The sequence below is a fragment of the Pezoporus occidentalis genome, unplaced genomic scaffold (assembly GCF_034315485.1).
Source record: "Pezoporus occidentalis ecotype Australia unplaced genomic scaffold, CSIRO_AGI_Poc_V1 ctg11, whole genome shotgun sequence".
Taxonomy (NCBI): domain Eukaryota; kingdom Metazoa; phylum Chordata; class Aves; order Psittaciformes; family Psittacidae; genus Pezoporus; species Pezoporus occidentalis.
In genome coordinates this window covers 8,798,518-8,812,620 of record NW_026912886.1, presented here as the reverse complement: position 1 = coordinate 8,812,620, position 14,103 = coordinate 8,798,518, and the positions used below count along the sequence as shown (strand labels likewise).

The following is a 14,103-nucleotide window of genomic DNA, read 5'->3' as shown; positions in this document are numbered from 1 at the left end:
AGTTTCCCAGGCATCTCAGCTTTACTGGAAGAGGCTGTGGGAGGGAATCCAGCAAGACATATTTATTAAGAGGGAATTTCAAAAGCTTAATGTGGAATAAAAACCACTGACATTGGGAATACTCAACAGATTGCCAGTACCTACCAACCAAAGTCCCAGTCTTTACCCTGGCTCAGCAGTACAAGAGCTGCCAGAGACCAAAGCTGTGCTCAGCAAGGACCAGTCCTAAACCCATCCCAGCAGCTTCTCACAAAAAGCAACCCAGCACACTGACTCAGTAAAACATACACCACACTTGTACCCTGAAGCACAATCAGATACCCACTTTTCAAGTCCGTCTGATAGTCAGAGCAAGGACTCTGCTGTTGAGAGACACACCACACTGTATCTCTGAGCACCAGGCTGGCACCATGTAGGGGTTTACTGAGCACACAGTCAGTCTCTCTGGGCGTATTTCAAACGACAAGCTATGTGCAGTGTAAGACTGAAACCTCTAAATGAAGATTAGTCATTGCAATTCTTTGTTAGCAGGCTCTGGAAGTAAAAGTATGTTTCCAGTTTAGTGAAGCAAATGCATATTGCTTTTAACTTACCCTCTGAAGTGCTGTCACCTGTCAAAATCTCTTCATTAAGTCATGATAGCACACATCAGGAGCACTGAAGATGCAGACGTACTGCCTCATGGCAAAGGGTTGACATTTCTTGGTGAGGACACGCAGCCCTCTGCTACTACAATAGCAACATCCTGCCAAAAGAATCACTACAGCATCCCTTTGAGGAATAAAATCCTGGAGAATAAAGAGCAGCTAAAAAGCATACCTTCAGAGGTACACTGCAGTCTGGATAAAGGCATAAAGATCACGCCAAATCACCCAGCTGAACCATACGTCCCAGAGAGAAAGGAAGAAGAAAAGGGGTAAAGTAGGGAAGGAAAGAAAAAGTTAAAACCCACCACCCTACACCCAGCAAGCACTGGGGCGGATCTACTCCCTTTATTGGCTTGTTAGCAGCCTTACAGGTGAGGCACACCAAGCCATGGGGCTTTGACTGATCACCTTCACCTGCCCCACAGCCCCTCGATATTCAGCTGCATAGAAAAGCAATTAAAGAGTCAAGCCTGAGCACTCTGTGATATTGAACGAATACTGGAAAATAGCATAAATACCTTTTTTATTCAGTACCACCAGGCTAAACTTGGCTGTTAGCTTGCAAGTCATTTTTAACTAGATAATTGAGTCTGTTGAAGCAGCTGCTACCTTCTAAGAAGCTATTTGACTGTCTGCTGGCTAGAGAAGCCAAAATTCAACATGTGACCCACTAACTCCTCTTTCCTTTAGCTCTGCTCTCACAGCTCAGGTGACAATAGGAAAAATACCTGCCTTTATAATGCTATGTAGATCCATGCATGACTAGGAATAAAACTAGACACACCACAACTCCCATAGATGCTATCAAAGCTAGTTTTAAACCAGCTCTGAAACTGATGGTAACAACTTAACACAAGCTAATCACCAAAGTTTTTAACCAGCTTCTTGTGTGGGTTTTACAGCTGCAGTGAACTCATTGTCAAAATATCTCAATTAAGGCTCATGAATATGTGTCTGAGGCAATCACTGAAGCACAGGCACACCCCTTGATTACACCAAAGTAACAGATCAGGTGCTGGGCTCTGCTATTCACCTCCACAGACAACTAATGAAGTATCTCAATCCATCACAATGGATTAGCAGCCCAGGACAGTGACAGCTCTATTATTTTTACCAAACCTGGCAGGGACAGTGTCTCTTTGTTCCAGTTTTTGATGTATCTACATTTTTCCTCCCCTTTCCATACATCAGTCATTCCTACAGGCCAGGTTTCAATCCAGCCAGGGTGGCATGGGGAACCAGTGTGTCTTTGAGCCCGGGCATACAGAACAAGTTTGATATTTTGCCACTGAAATAAAAGTATTATACTTATAAATTGATTCTTTTTGTATAGGGTTGAAGTATCAGCCCTCAAGGAGGGCTTGTGTATCTACAGCTGTGACCATGGACTTTTACTGTATGAGCCAGTCCAAAAGAAGACACTACCTTCAGGGCAAAATCTGTCTTTCTGAAATAATATTTACTTGAATGCTGTTGACTGCCAACACAGGGTGCTCAGAAAGCCTTTCAAGGGCAAATTCTCATGCCCCTGGTAACAATCATTATCACCTGCACTACTATTAATTCCATTGATTTCTGGCTCTAGTATATCACTGCATAAAGTACTATTTTGGGAGGCAGCATTTTTGTGACTAACAGCATTCAAGCATTTTTATAGGTATTCTAGCAGAATAGAGTGCTATTCAGTGCAAGAAAAGACATCAGATTTAGCTCAGATGCTGATATTTGAGATATGTAGCACCATTCCCAGGGGCATTAGAAGAGATACTCAGAAAAAGAACGTGAGAAACGGATCCTCTTTTTCCTGCCTCTTCTGGTTTCCAATCCACCACAAAGTTGTGATGCGTTAGAAAGCACCTGTGGAAACAGGGTAGCCAGGTGACTTGTCCTCTGCCTGCCAAAGTAATAAGGGTTTGAATAGTATGAAGAGCTTACTGAACTACAGGGAGCTTTTGAATTAAAAGGAAATAAATACTAATTTGGTGCTTTTAGCAATAGGACATGTTCTTCTGCTGCTGTTTTGCATGTTCTTCACATGCAGGACACTACTAGATCAATCCATACCCCTACGCACAAGGACCAGTTGACTTGCACGTACTGCCTCCCCTCTGGTTTTGAAAACATGCAGACACCTTTTTTCTTACCATCCTTACCACACATGGGGAGCATTTTAGTAAGCTTTGGCAGCTGAGCTTAGAAGAGCTAGAACCTGAAAACCCAAGATAAATTTCTCTGAGCATTACCACAAACTACGGATATTGTTAGCGGTTCTTACTCGTGTTGCCATAGAATACATATTAATAGCATTATACAGATTCTTTAAATTATTTCAGTAAGCAGCAGGTTGTTACAAAAGGTATCAATGAGCTGGTGAGCGGTACACAGCAGAAAGCAGGATGGCATTCGGTAGCTGTGATGTAGTGATGTGGACTTATACGAACATCCTGATCAGCCTTGAGGCTTAGAGATTGTCTCCCCCTGTGCAACTGCTGGCAAGTTCTCCTTCCACATTAGCATATCAAAGCAAATACCAACAACAAAATTAACAAAACATGGAGAATGAAGGAGACACGCTGAAACTGAATTGGGAAACCAGAAAATAAGCACATCTGCCATCATTTCCACACGTGCGTACTTTCAGCTGAATATAAGCAGCCCTGCAGAAGGCAAAATTGTTCTGGGCTGGTTTGGGCCTGATTATGCCTTATAGAGATTTTGTTATTTGACATGAGATGAAGTGAGCCTGTAAATGAATATCCACACACAGAACACTTATTGCTGTTGCAGTTCTTAAAGACTGTATCTTCCACGGGTATCCTGTACGGGTACTGTTCATACCGCTAGCATACTGCTAGGTGCACAACGAGGCACGGGGCAGTGCTCAATTAGCCTGCTGCTTCCCTCAGATGGCAGCTTGTGAATCTGGGCTGCAAATGGTTTAAATACATTAACCATTTTAATTCTGTAAATGAGCATAATATATTGGCTAACTAATAATCTAATTGCTATTTACTGTGTGTTTATCCCAATAGTGATGGGTATCAAAATTCTAGGAATGTCAACATGATGCTCATACAGTTCTTTCAGATTTTTTTGTATCTTGACTTACTGAACCTCACTGCTTTCCATCCAAGCCTGAGTTTATGTGATAAACGTTATATCTCTGCTACATCAAAGTAAGAATTAGTGCTCTATTAGAGAACCCTCCATCATGTTAGCATCTGTCTAACCCTATAGGCAAATAAACAATCTGTTAATAAAGGTATCTTCAAGTTCAAAATAGAATTGTACTCAATACGTTTGTTTTTTCGTAATTTAACCCAAGTGAAAACCCTGAAAGGTGTATTCACCCCTTACAAAGGTTTATGAAAGGATTAAAAAAAAATAAAAATCTGCTGTATCAAAATAATTATATAAAACATTAGTCTCAGAAGAAAAGGCTTGGATCACAAAACCCATTCAGCTTTCAGATGTAATCTTTTTAATATGAGGTTAGATTAAACAACATGAAGTGAAAGGGGTTAAGTATAAATCCATATAGATGCCCAAAGTATTTACAGTGTGCATTAAATAAATCACCTCATGTGAAAGGACAGTTATTGTTACTGGAAAGGTTTTCTAATTCACTTTCAGATAAAAATAAAGAGGGCTGCATCTAGAAGCTTTGTACACTTTTTCCCTTCTGACAGCTTTCAAGTGGCAGCATATTATTTGGTCGCTGCTACATACAAAGTGTCTTAATTAAAGGTTGTCTAAAAATACAGAACATTTTCACAACCACATCTGCCATTAACTCTTCTGACATCCTGGTGGCATTAAGTACCAGAAAATTCTCCTCGTATTAAATAGCGTTTCTCTCCCTGTGCTCTGCTTCACAGCAATCCTAACAAATTTTAGCAGCATGTCTCAATCAGTACGCACCATCATTAGGGAGGTCGCACAGCCTGTTCTCTGGCACAGTGAAATGGCTTCTCTCTCATGAGATCCAGGCTCCACTCCTAGCAGAGAGACAGCAACCCTGTGCTGTTCCTGATACTGGGACACTGAGGCTGCCTGACAGCTTTGGACTGTGTCCTTACAAGGGGCAGGATGTCACCGCAACACCCTGGCCACTGCTCGCCATCTGACTGCAGCAGGATCCTGAACACACCTCGGTCTGGCCAGGGTTTCACCACCAGGTTACACACTGACCACAGCACCACGTGGTGACCCAAAACTGCTCCCGGCCAGCCCTGCCACCAACCTGTCCCCAGCCACATAGGAAGGGAAGAGCTGCAGCCACATTGCAGCCCGGCTGGCTCAGAGGATGGGAGGCATTGCAAGACCACTCCACCTTGTCCTCAGGATAAAACTGATGCCAAAGAGACCAAAGCAGAGGAAATCCAGGAATTATGATACATGATACAGCTAGCTATTTATCCCAAGGAGAGTTAATGAGAAATGAAATCACTGAAGTTACACCATAAGAGAAAAATAAAACCACTCTGGGTTTTTTTTATGCAAAGGAATCATTCCACAGGCAGACATTTGGAAATCTGGTTTTCTTCAGTTATGTCTTGTGTGTGCATGGCAAAGGGCTGGATTCTCTGGTGTCTAATAATGCAACTGAGCTAATTCTGCAGTATTTTCCCTAAAGGCAGCACTGATTTGTTTTCCCTCTGCTGGACTGCCTCTTCTTATGAAATCTGGGGGACTGCAATATCCTTCAGTCCTTCATCTAACAGTCAAATTTGATTCAAATCATGCTTTCTCCACCAAGTTATATCACAGAGGAGAAGCACTGGCACTGACCAGCAGGGTAGGAGCGTATACTTAATTTCCTTGAGAGGTCTGGCTAAAACAGGGCTAGTTCAACTCATTTAACATCAGGTACAGAGGGAATACATACTGCCTGTGGAATTCCTCTCTCATTCCGGCTACTCAGTCAAGCACTGTGCCTTGATACATATAAGCCATATTTTTGCAATGATCTACAGTAAATACAGTTCATGGTTTAAGGAAAGGACCGACTCCCCAGTGAAATGAGGGAGTAGTTTTCTTCCAAGGGTCATTCCTGTCCCCTCATGCAATGTTGAACAAAGTGAACTGGAGATTTTTTTAAACTCAGAAGACATTTTACTTCCTCCAGACAAAGCTTTGCTTGGTGCCAAGGGACAGGGACTTTTTAGACTAGAACTGTGCTGCTCTCTAGCAAATGCTACAGCCCTAAGACACACCCACTAGAGCAGAGATTAATTTATTAAACACCATGCAGGCAGTTTGTCCTTATTTAGGGCTTTCTGCTGTGTTTTTTTTTCTTAAAACCTAGAATGCCTAAGTCACTTCTATTGATTTTTCCAAAGGTTAAAATACCTCTAGCGAATGTGTCCTAATGGAGCATTCGCAGTCAAAGAACAAGCTGTGTGACTCACCAGCTGTTAAGCAACCTTTAATGCACATGATTCTGAGAACTGCAAAGAATATAGCACTACAAAGTACCCTAGGTTCCCTGGGAAGATCCTGATAATAAAAACTACATTCTCACATTATTCCACTAGACAGATACGTTGATTGGTGGGATATCTGGTGTCTTTGAGGAAAAGGTGTTCACACATAAGCGGGACATCAAACTAGAAGATTCCTTTATCATGCTGAAGGGGTTTTGAGGTAATTTATTCTAGTGTGAAAACTCACTAGAAAATTATTGTTAAGCTTACTTATGTTACTGACCTTCAGAGGCAGGACTTACCTGTTCTCTGTGTTTGTACAGCACCTAGCACAAGAATGCCCCAGCCCCAATTAGCATATTTCAAGTATTTACACTAAAACTGAGCTCCCATGCCCTTATCATGCATTTTCTTCACCATTTCCTCTTGAGAGGCAACGCTCTAATAGAGAAACAGAAATCAGCTTTGATTTTTATTGACAATAATTCAGAGCTTCAAGAATTTGGACAATTCTGAAAAGCTCGACTGGCACAGAATTAACAATCCCTCTGTGGAATTACAACAGAGAAGGTGAAATTCATATGAAGGACATGTAAAAAGAATGATGGTGCAATTCGATACTACATGTTTAAAGACAGTCATGGCAGAGGGAGAATTTTCACTAGAAAGGAAGAGGAGACTGGGATCAAAGCCAAAAAGTGGGCAAGTGTTCATGCCAGAGTTTCAGCTTGATGTGCCTGTATTGCAAATGCTTCATGTAGCTGCTTTAGGTAAAAAGTGCCCCAATAAATAGGTTTAACCCGGCTGTTCAGAAACAGACACTTGGTGAAGCAAGTTTCACTCATACCCTTCACCCCTTCAAAAAGACTATTATTCTTCTGATTTCAATGGGGCTGACACTGTGCACCTTGTCTCTTACAAGAGGGGCAGAACAATGTAAGCGGAAGTATGTTATATCTGAGTTGATTATTTTAAAAAGCAGAGAAGGAAGGGAGAAATGCCTATACCTTCACATCTCCTTGCTCTGTTAATGTTTTTCAGCTGGTTTAGATTAAGATAAATGTCTGAAATACAATGGCATTATGTTTGAACTCCATTCAGTTCAATATAAGTAGATTTTAAACAGGAAACTGATGGTCTTTTTGAATGTGAAACTCTGTATTAGAACCAAATGTAGCACTTTAATCTCATTTGGTACATATACTGAAGTCATTATTACTTTATGAAACCTTTTTAAAGATTTATATATTCCATTGACTTGGACTTATATGGCAACTGCATTTTCTTTTAGGTTTAAAATTAAAACAGAAAAAAAAAATCTTCAGCATTCTCAGAACTGTTTTATTTCTTTCTTGGCACAGAAAGCTGTTAAAATGAAGTAATTTTCTCCATTGTGCAGCAAAGCTACAGCTACTTGTATGTCAGTCAAAATATACTTTACCCAGGAAACTCATAGCTGCTTTGTTACTGTAAAACTGAGGTTAGTCTCATTGTTCCAGTCACACAGTCATTAGATATAACCTCTGAAAGGGAAAAATAAAGTGCATACTATTGCTGTTAGCTAGATTGCCTTACTCATGCTGAAAGTCTGGCAATCGCAGTGGCATTGAGAGTGGAGCAATGTGGCTGTCACAGCCCAAACAAGGGTCCAAATCTAGCCAGCTAGGGGTGAGTATTTCATCATATTTGAGAGAGGAAAGACTATGCAAGAATTGTAATACATTCATGCCAGAAGTAGGTATTTGTAGAGGCTACGAATTATTACATGAGAGAAGCAGGAATAAAGGCGTTATCCATCTGACTGCTCAGAATCATCTCCTGACTTTCTAAGAAAATCATAATGTCATAAATAAGCTAAATAAATATTCTTAGACGTATAAAGTAAATCAAATAATACATCGCAATAAAATCCAATGAAGAGAGAAGCTCACAGGCATATTGGTTGAATGTTTATTTCTGTTTCAGTTAAGTGATGGTCTATGTTACTACTACTGGAGACTGCACAGACCTCAAGAAAGATCTTATCACCATCATGCTGGGTAACTTGTAAACAGAGAGAAGCCCTGCTCCAAAGGATGGGCAACAGAAAGCACAACCATTGGACAAAGCATAAGCACTGCTCCCTCTGTTTGACTAGAAACGGAGACATGGAGGCGTTAAGTGACCTGCATAAAATTACAGATGATGGTTGTAGCAGATCTGGGACCTGAAAACAGATCTGCCACAGTCCAGCTAAGTGCATCGCCCAGAAACCACACTTTTACTGGCTTTTCACTTTTGTTTTTCTCATGTGATTAGGTACAGCTTAAATTGTGCCATGACCAAGTGGATTCCCTGGTCAATCAGCTTATCTGAGAAGAACAGAAAGAAATGGTGAAAGCTAAACCATATGGAGAGTCCCTCCTCCAACAACCAGGTTTGCTTCAAAGAAGGCATAACAGGGTCAGGCTCTTTCCCAGCACCATCCACAGTTAATTGAGGGATTCTGAAGGAAAGTTGGTGTCTAGAGAGCCAGTGTGGGCAGCAAGGTCAGAAAACTCCCAATGGGAAAATTCAAGCAAGAAGGTTTGCACAGATGCCAGTGCTGATCCACTCCAACAGGAGGAGGGATGTGTGTCCTCCAGAGAGGGAAAGGAAAAGTCACATTTCTCACAAAGAAACCAAAACCACAGCTGAATGGATTCTGATCTCTTGGGCAGCTTCCTTTCACTTCAAATAGGGCAGATGATAATAAGGTTTAAACATCTGTTTAAAAGCTCATCTGTAGATTAATAACCAAGCCTAAATTGTGCTTACAGAATTCATTTTCATCCAGTACAGCTGAAAGCTTCACTGATGTCAAGTAGACTCCCAGAAATGGGCAGAATAGCTCCACTGGAGCAAGGTACTACTCAGCAGATGGGTGGAAGGAGCTTTCATTTATACAGCTCAGTTATTGTCACCAACAATCACTACATTCTGGGAGAAAAAGACTATTTGGATGCCAATACCACCTTGTAATATGAAAACATATGGCTGAGACCTGCTCTACCAATTCTTTGCCCTGCATTTTTTACTTGTGACATGAAGAAGAAGAATGCAAGAGAAAACAACCACCAGAAGTCATCCCCAACTAGCGATGAAAAAAGACTAAGAAAAAAGACTGACACCTCCAAGCAGCTGCTTTCTTTGCCACGATTGCCCCTTTTCCCTCTATAGATTTGAACAAGAGCAGCCATGCGACAAACAGACACCTGGGTAATCCTTCCCAGGAGGAACCATAAGGAGAAATTTCTCTTGCAGTCACTGCTTCTCTTTCTGGGGCGGGAAACAAAAACCCAAACCTTGTGTTAAATACTTTTTAACAAAACCACATATGCAACAGTTGAGCAAAGCTGCAGCAACAGAAGATCAGGAAGGCACCTGCCCAGTTATTCCTGTCAGTAATGAAGCATGAACAATGTGGGAAGCACCTTAGGAGTAATTCTAGAGCAGCAGCTTTCCCCATGGACCTTACCAGTCTATCATGAAGCAGTAGGTGATCGCAGTGGCTCATGCTCCCCTTCACATCCCAACTAACACAGCAGTAAAGGGAGAAACCACAGGGAAAAATGGCATCAGGTTCATACTTGGAAGGGGTAAAATCCTGTACCAATATTTCTAGCTTCTCTGTTTGTTCTAATCACCTTCTATGCAGAAAGGCGACCTACCTCTCCTGATACAAATATTTAAATTGGGGAGAACTGATGAAAACTAATGCTTTATTTTTTTTTTAGCAACAATGTTTCCTTACAGGAACAAAAACATGTATTACTCTTTTCTGATGTCCAAATTTAAGTGGGCCCATTTCTCAAAGGGAATTAGCCTCTCTACTGCTTTGCTACTTTACAACTGAGCCCACATCAAGACAGTCCCTGATAAAACAACCGCTTATCTATCATTACTTTTAATGACTTTCCATTTTTGAGAGAATGAAGAATGACACAATGGGCCCAGTGTTTCTGTGGGGTATGGGGTATGTCCATTCCCTCAGCTCTGGGCACCTCAGCTGAGGCACAATTCAGAGGATCAGAAACTGGAACCCGGGCACCCTGAAGTGCCACGGAAGAGGACAAGCATCAGCTCACAGTCATGACAAGGAAAAGTCCTTTCCTTCTCTCCCTGTGGGTGTCCAGAGCAAAAGTTTTGTTCACATCCAGCCAAAGAAATACTGGGCTCAAGGGGAGTTCCCTTACACTACCAGGTTACTATAGTGCCAACAACACTCCTGTTCAGCTATTCTAGCTGCAGACACAGCAGACCTATGCAAAATGTATAGTCCCCAGTATAGCTGTTCAGGCAGAAAATGTTCACCTGTTCTCATATATCTTTCAGCAACCCATTTAGTTAGAGCGAAATTATATCACAGTAAGTTAAACTGATACCATGAGAAACACATCATTAATCGTTTTTTTTTCCACAGCTTCTGCTAGTCAGAACTGAAAAAACAGCCTGTGTTAAGGTAAAAACTAAATGATGGCAAGACATGAGCCAGCCTGGGACCTGTTTACAGCCACTGCTGTAGCTGTACTAGCAGAAAGCATTGCTGGTTGGAAGGGAGGGGGAAAGAAAAAAAAAATCAGCTCTAGCACAAGCTACTTTAAAATTATGAGACAGCCTCTAATCAATGCTACACCCTAAAGGTTAGTAAATCCATAAGTTCAAGAGTCCCCCAGCTCTTCCCAGCCACTGATATTCTGGAGGTATCTATGACTATAACGCAGGCTGGTAATGACTCCTCTCTTAGCAAACAATAGGAGACTTCCTTAGCCATCCTCACCCATCTTAAGAATGCCTGGTACTGATGCCAGTCAAACTGACTGACCAGCTGCAATCAGACAAGTACCCTTCATGGACCAGGACCTGGAAAGGCATCATTCAGGTGAAAGCCAATGACACTAATGAAGCCTAACACTCTGGCCTGATAAGAAGTATGCCAGTCTCTTCCCACCTGGTCCCTCTCCACAAACATTTGTGTGACCATCTCTTTCCATTTGCATTGGATTTATGTGGGATATTCAGTTGACTTATTACCATGTGTACACTGCCAGATTAATTACTAGTGGGGCAAATGCAGCTGAAACTCACAAGGTGAAGACAAGGATGACATGAATGTGTAAGGTGGAGGAAGCAGATGAAGAGAAGGAGAAGCCCCTTCTAGAGCAAGAGGTCCCTGGGAGGAAGCTCAGAGGGGAGACAGAGCTGGCTGCAGGAAGCCTTTAACGCCCATTTGGAAATCAGCAGAGATTTTAACAGTTGGCTCCAGGGAGTGCAACCAGCTTTAACACAAACTCAGATAGTAACGTACCGTTTCAGGTGAGCTCATTCTCCTCTAACTTGTATTGAAACCTCTGGAGGTACCTTTTCAGAATTATAACTTGCATACAGTTATGTAAAAAACCCCAACAAACCCCAACAAATGACTACCCCACAACTATAGCTGCAAGTGCAATTTGGGACTCTCCACACGTAGCCACAACCAGTCCACACTCCTCAGATGCATATATGGAACTTGCCAGGCTGCCCCTCGACATGCTGAGCTCCTGCTCTGCCCACACTGGGGTCACTAGGGGCTTGCTTAGGCCTTGGAAAACAGAACCTCAGGGAGCTGTGCTGGCAGCCTGACGGGAAGCTAAATCTGTTTTTATGGTATTACACAATGTTGTGACCGCTGGATAGAAAGAACTGGGCCAATGCAAATTCATTTTGCCTTTGCAAACTTCTTGTAAAATCTTTAATGGGGTAACTCTGCACTGGGAGACTTTACACCAGATCAGCTGCTAACCTTGTCTGGCTCACTGTCAGCCACCCTCCCACAGCAAGCATAAAACTAATCTAAAAACATAAAGCTGCATAAACTTTGCATCATTCATGCTGGTTAATTTGACAGAAGTGTGATGGCACCGTGCCTCTTGATTCAGATCAAGTTTATATTACCAGATGATAACCTGCATTATGAACAGCCCCTTATTAACCATCACAGCACCTGTGAAAACGTACCTTTGCCATGCCCCAGTGTTGCCTCACATGAACTCTCTTCAAAGCCTAAGGAATTGCTCAGACTCTAATCAAAATCTATGCTAAAAAAAAAGGCAAATTACACTTAGAGCATGGAAACTGTCTATTTTTGTGCCATCTATAGCACTAATTGATCTGATAGGGAATTTCCCCTTAATTTCCAATAACCAAGCAGCTTTCAGAGGGCAGTGCTATTGGTTCTCAGCGCAGTCACTACATTGCTGCGACTTTCCCAAGAAAGACCATTTCTTTACCTCTACCCAATATTCCCCTCCTCCCCCCCCCCCCCCCATGCTGCTTTCTCAGCATACTTCATTTTCCTCTGTTTTGCTATGTCTGTTACATTTGTGCTTCTAAAGCAAGCCTCCCCCTTTCCCATTTGCATGCAGAAAGGTGTCTCCAGACTGGTTTGTACTGGTAGGTTTTCCCTCACAGTTAAACTATTTGAATTCAGATGGTTTAGCAACACCTGTCTAGATAGGTACCAGCAGATGATCCAGGTGATTGCAAGTGCTCATTTCTCCAAAATAAACCACATCTCACTGTGTGACTGGAATGTCTGGATTCAAAACTTTTATTCCACCTGGTTGCTTTCCCTGTCTTTCACTTCACATTTTGAAAGGATGTGCAGTGGGCTGCAGCTTAGAGCCCACTCTAAGTCTTCTCCATCTTGCTCAGTCAAATTTAGCACCAAAATCTTGCACAAAACACCACAATTTGAAACAAAATTGTCACATCAGATTATCCATTCACCCCTGGGTATCTCTACTGAGAGGCAGCTTCATCCACAGGATGCAACCCAAGTTTGCTTATTCTCTGTTCCCTAGGTGAGGTCTGCAGGTACACTATCCTCTCCTGGACCAAGGGAAAAAATAAGTCAGGTATATAAATAATATACAGTAACATACAATAATACAAGCAATAATTGAAAATGGACTTGTTTCTGTAAACATTCACAGCAATAAGAAAAAGGTTAATCAGGTTTGTAAATGGCAAAGCCCTGAAGTTCTCAATGCCAGCAGTTTTTCACTTAGAAAAGCAGAAAAAAAAATCCAGAAAATTTATTTGTACTGATAAATGGGTCAGAAACATGGGTTTCCAGGGGTGAATCCTGTACCAACACCAACCATGGTTTTCCATACTGATATAAGGGAATAAAAAAAGCAAGGCAACATGAAATAAACATGACTGATCATTTCCAAGTCCAGGCTTATACCTAAAGATAGCGAAGAGGAAATGAATAAATAAATAAGCTTTTAATAAGTGCATCAGTGCAGGAGAGACCTGACAGGGTCTAATGCAAAGAGGAGCTGCTGTAAGACAGCTTGGCTTCTGCACCAGAACCAAAAAATCCAGTAACACATTGAAATTAACACTTGCATCCACCAAGAAGACCAAACCCAGACTCTAACTGCCTGAAAGAAAGGAGTGGGGGGAAAAAGAGATAAAAAAGAATGTAAATAGTGCTGTATCACACTGAAGAGAGACAGGAAAGAATCTGGAGGAGCTTCTTCAAAGGGCACAAATCCCCTTTCTCTTCCAGCTCATGATATCATATACAGATAACTTGAATAGCCTTCACAACAGGAAAAGCATGTTTCTGAGAGAGACAAGATGCATTCCCTGGCTTATCAGGCACACAGAACATACCTGCTCCATGAAGCCTTATGTGTGTGATCACACAGGCCGAAGAAATGCTGACTTGCTGTCCAGGCAGCAAACATACATGGCAGGAAAACTGTGGATCCACTGAGGTCAGAAAGAAAGCGCATGTTGACTCGGGAGGCTGAGGGTTCCCCAGGAGGTCTAAAAGTCAATGCATCGGTAAAGTTACTCAGCTTTGCAATAAGACAGCTTAAAAATATGCTCATCTTGCACAAACAGTCATGCAGTTTTCCAGCTATATGGAAGAGCATCTTTGGTACAATGTGGATGTTGGTATGCAGTATGTGTTGTTGACATCAGGATAGTGATCCTAGAATGATTGGTATGTC

At 41.9% G+C, this 14,103-nt stretch overlaps 1 long non-coding RNA gene across 4 annotated transcripts in view; it reads right to left on the bottom strand.

Moving 5' to 3' along the window:
• The window catches only part of LOC134167104 (uncharacterized), an 80,860-nt gene that overhangs the window by 60,593 nt on the left and 6,164 nt on the right, over nucleotides 1-14,103 (bottom strand). The window contains exon 3 of one of the 4 annotated variants that reach the window (XR_009966078.1): nucleotides 13,813-13,915. The exons of the other annotated variants lie outside the window; for them this stretch is intronic. This is a non-coding gene — a long non-coding RNA (uncharacterized LOC134167104). Of the gene's footprint in view, nucleotides 1-13,812; nucleotides 13,916-14,103 lie in introns of those variants that run through there. 4 annotated transcript variants of the gene reach the window in all.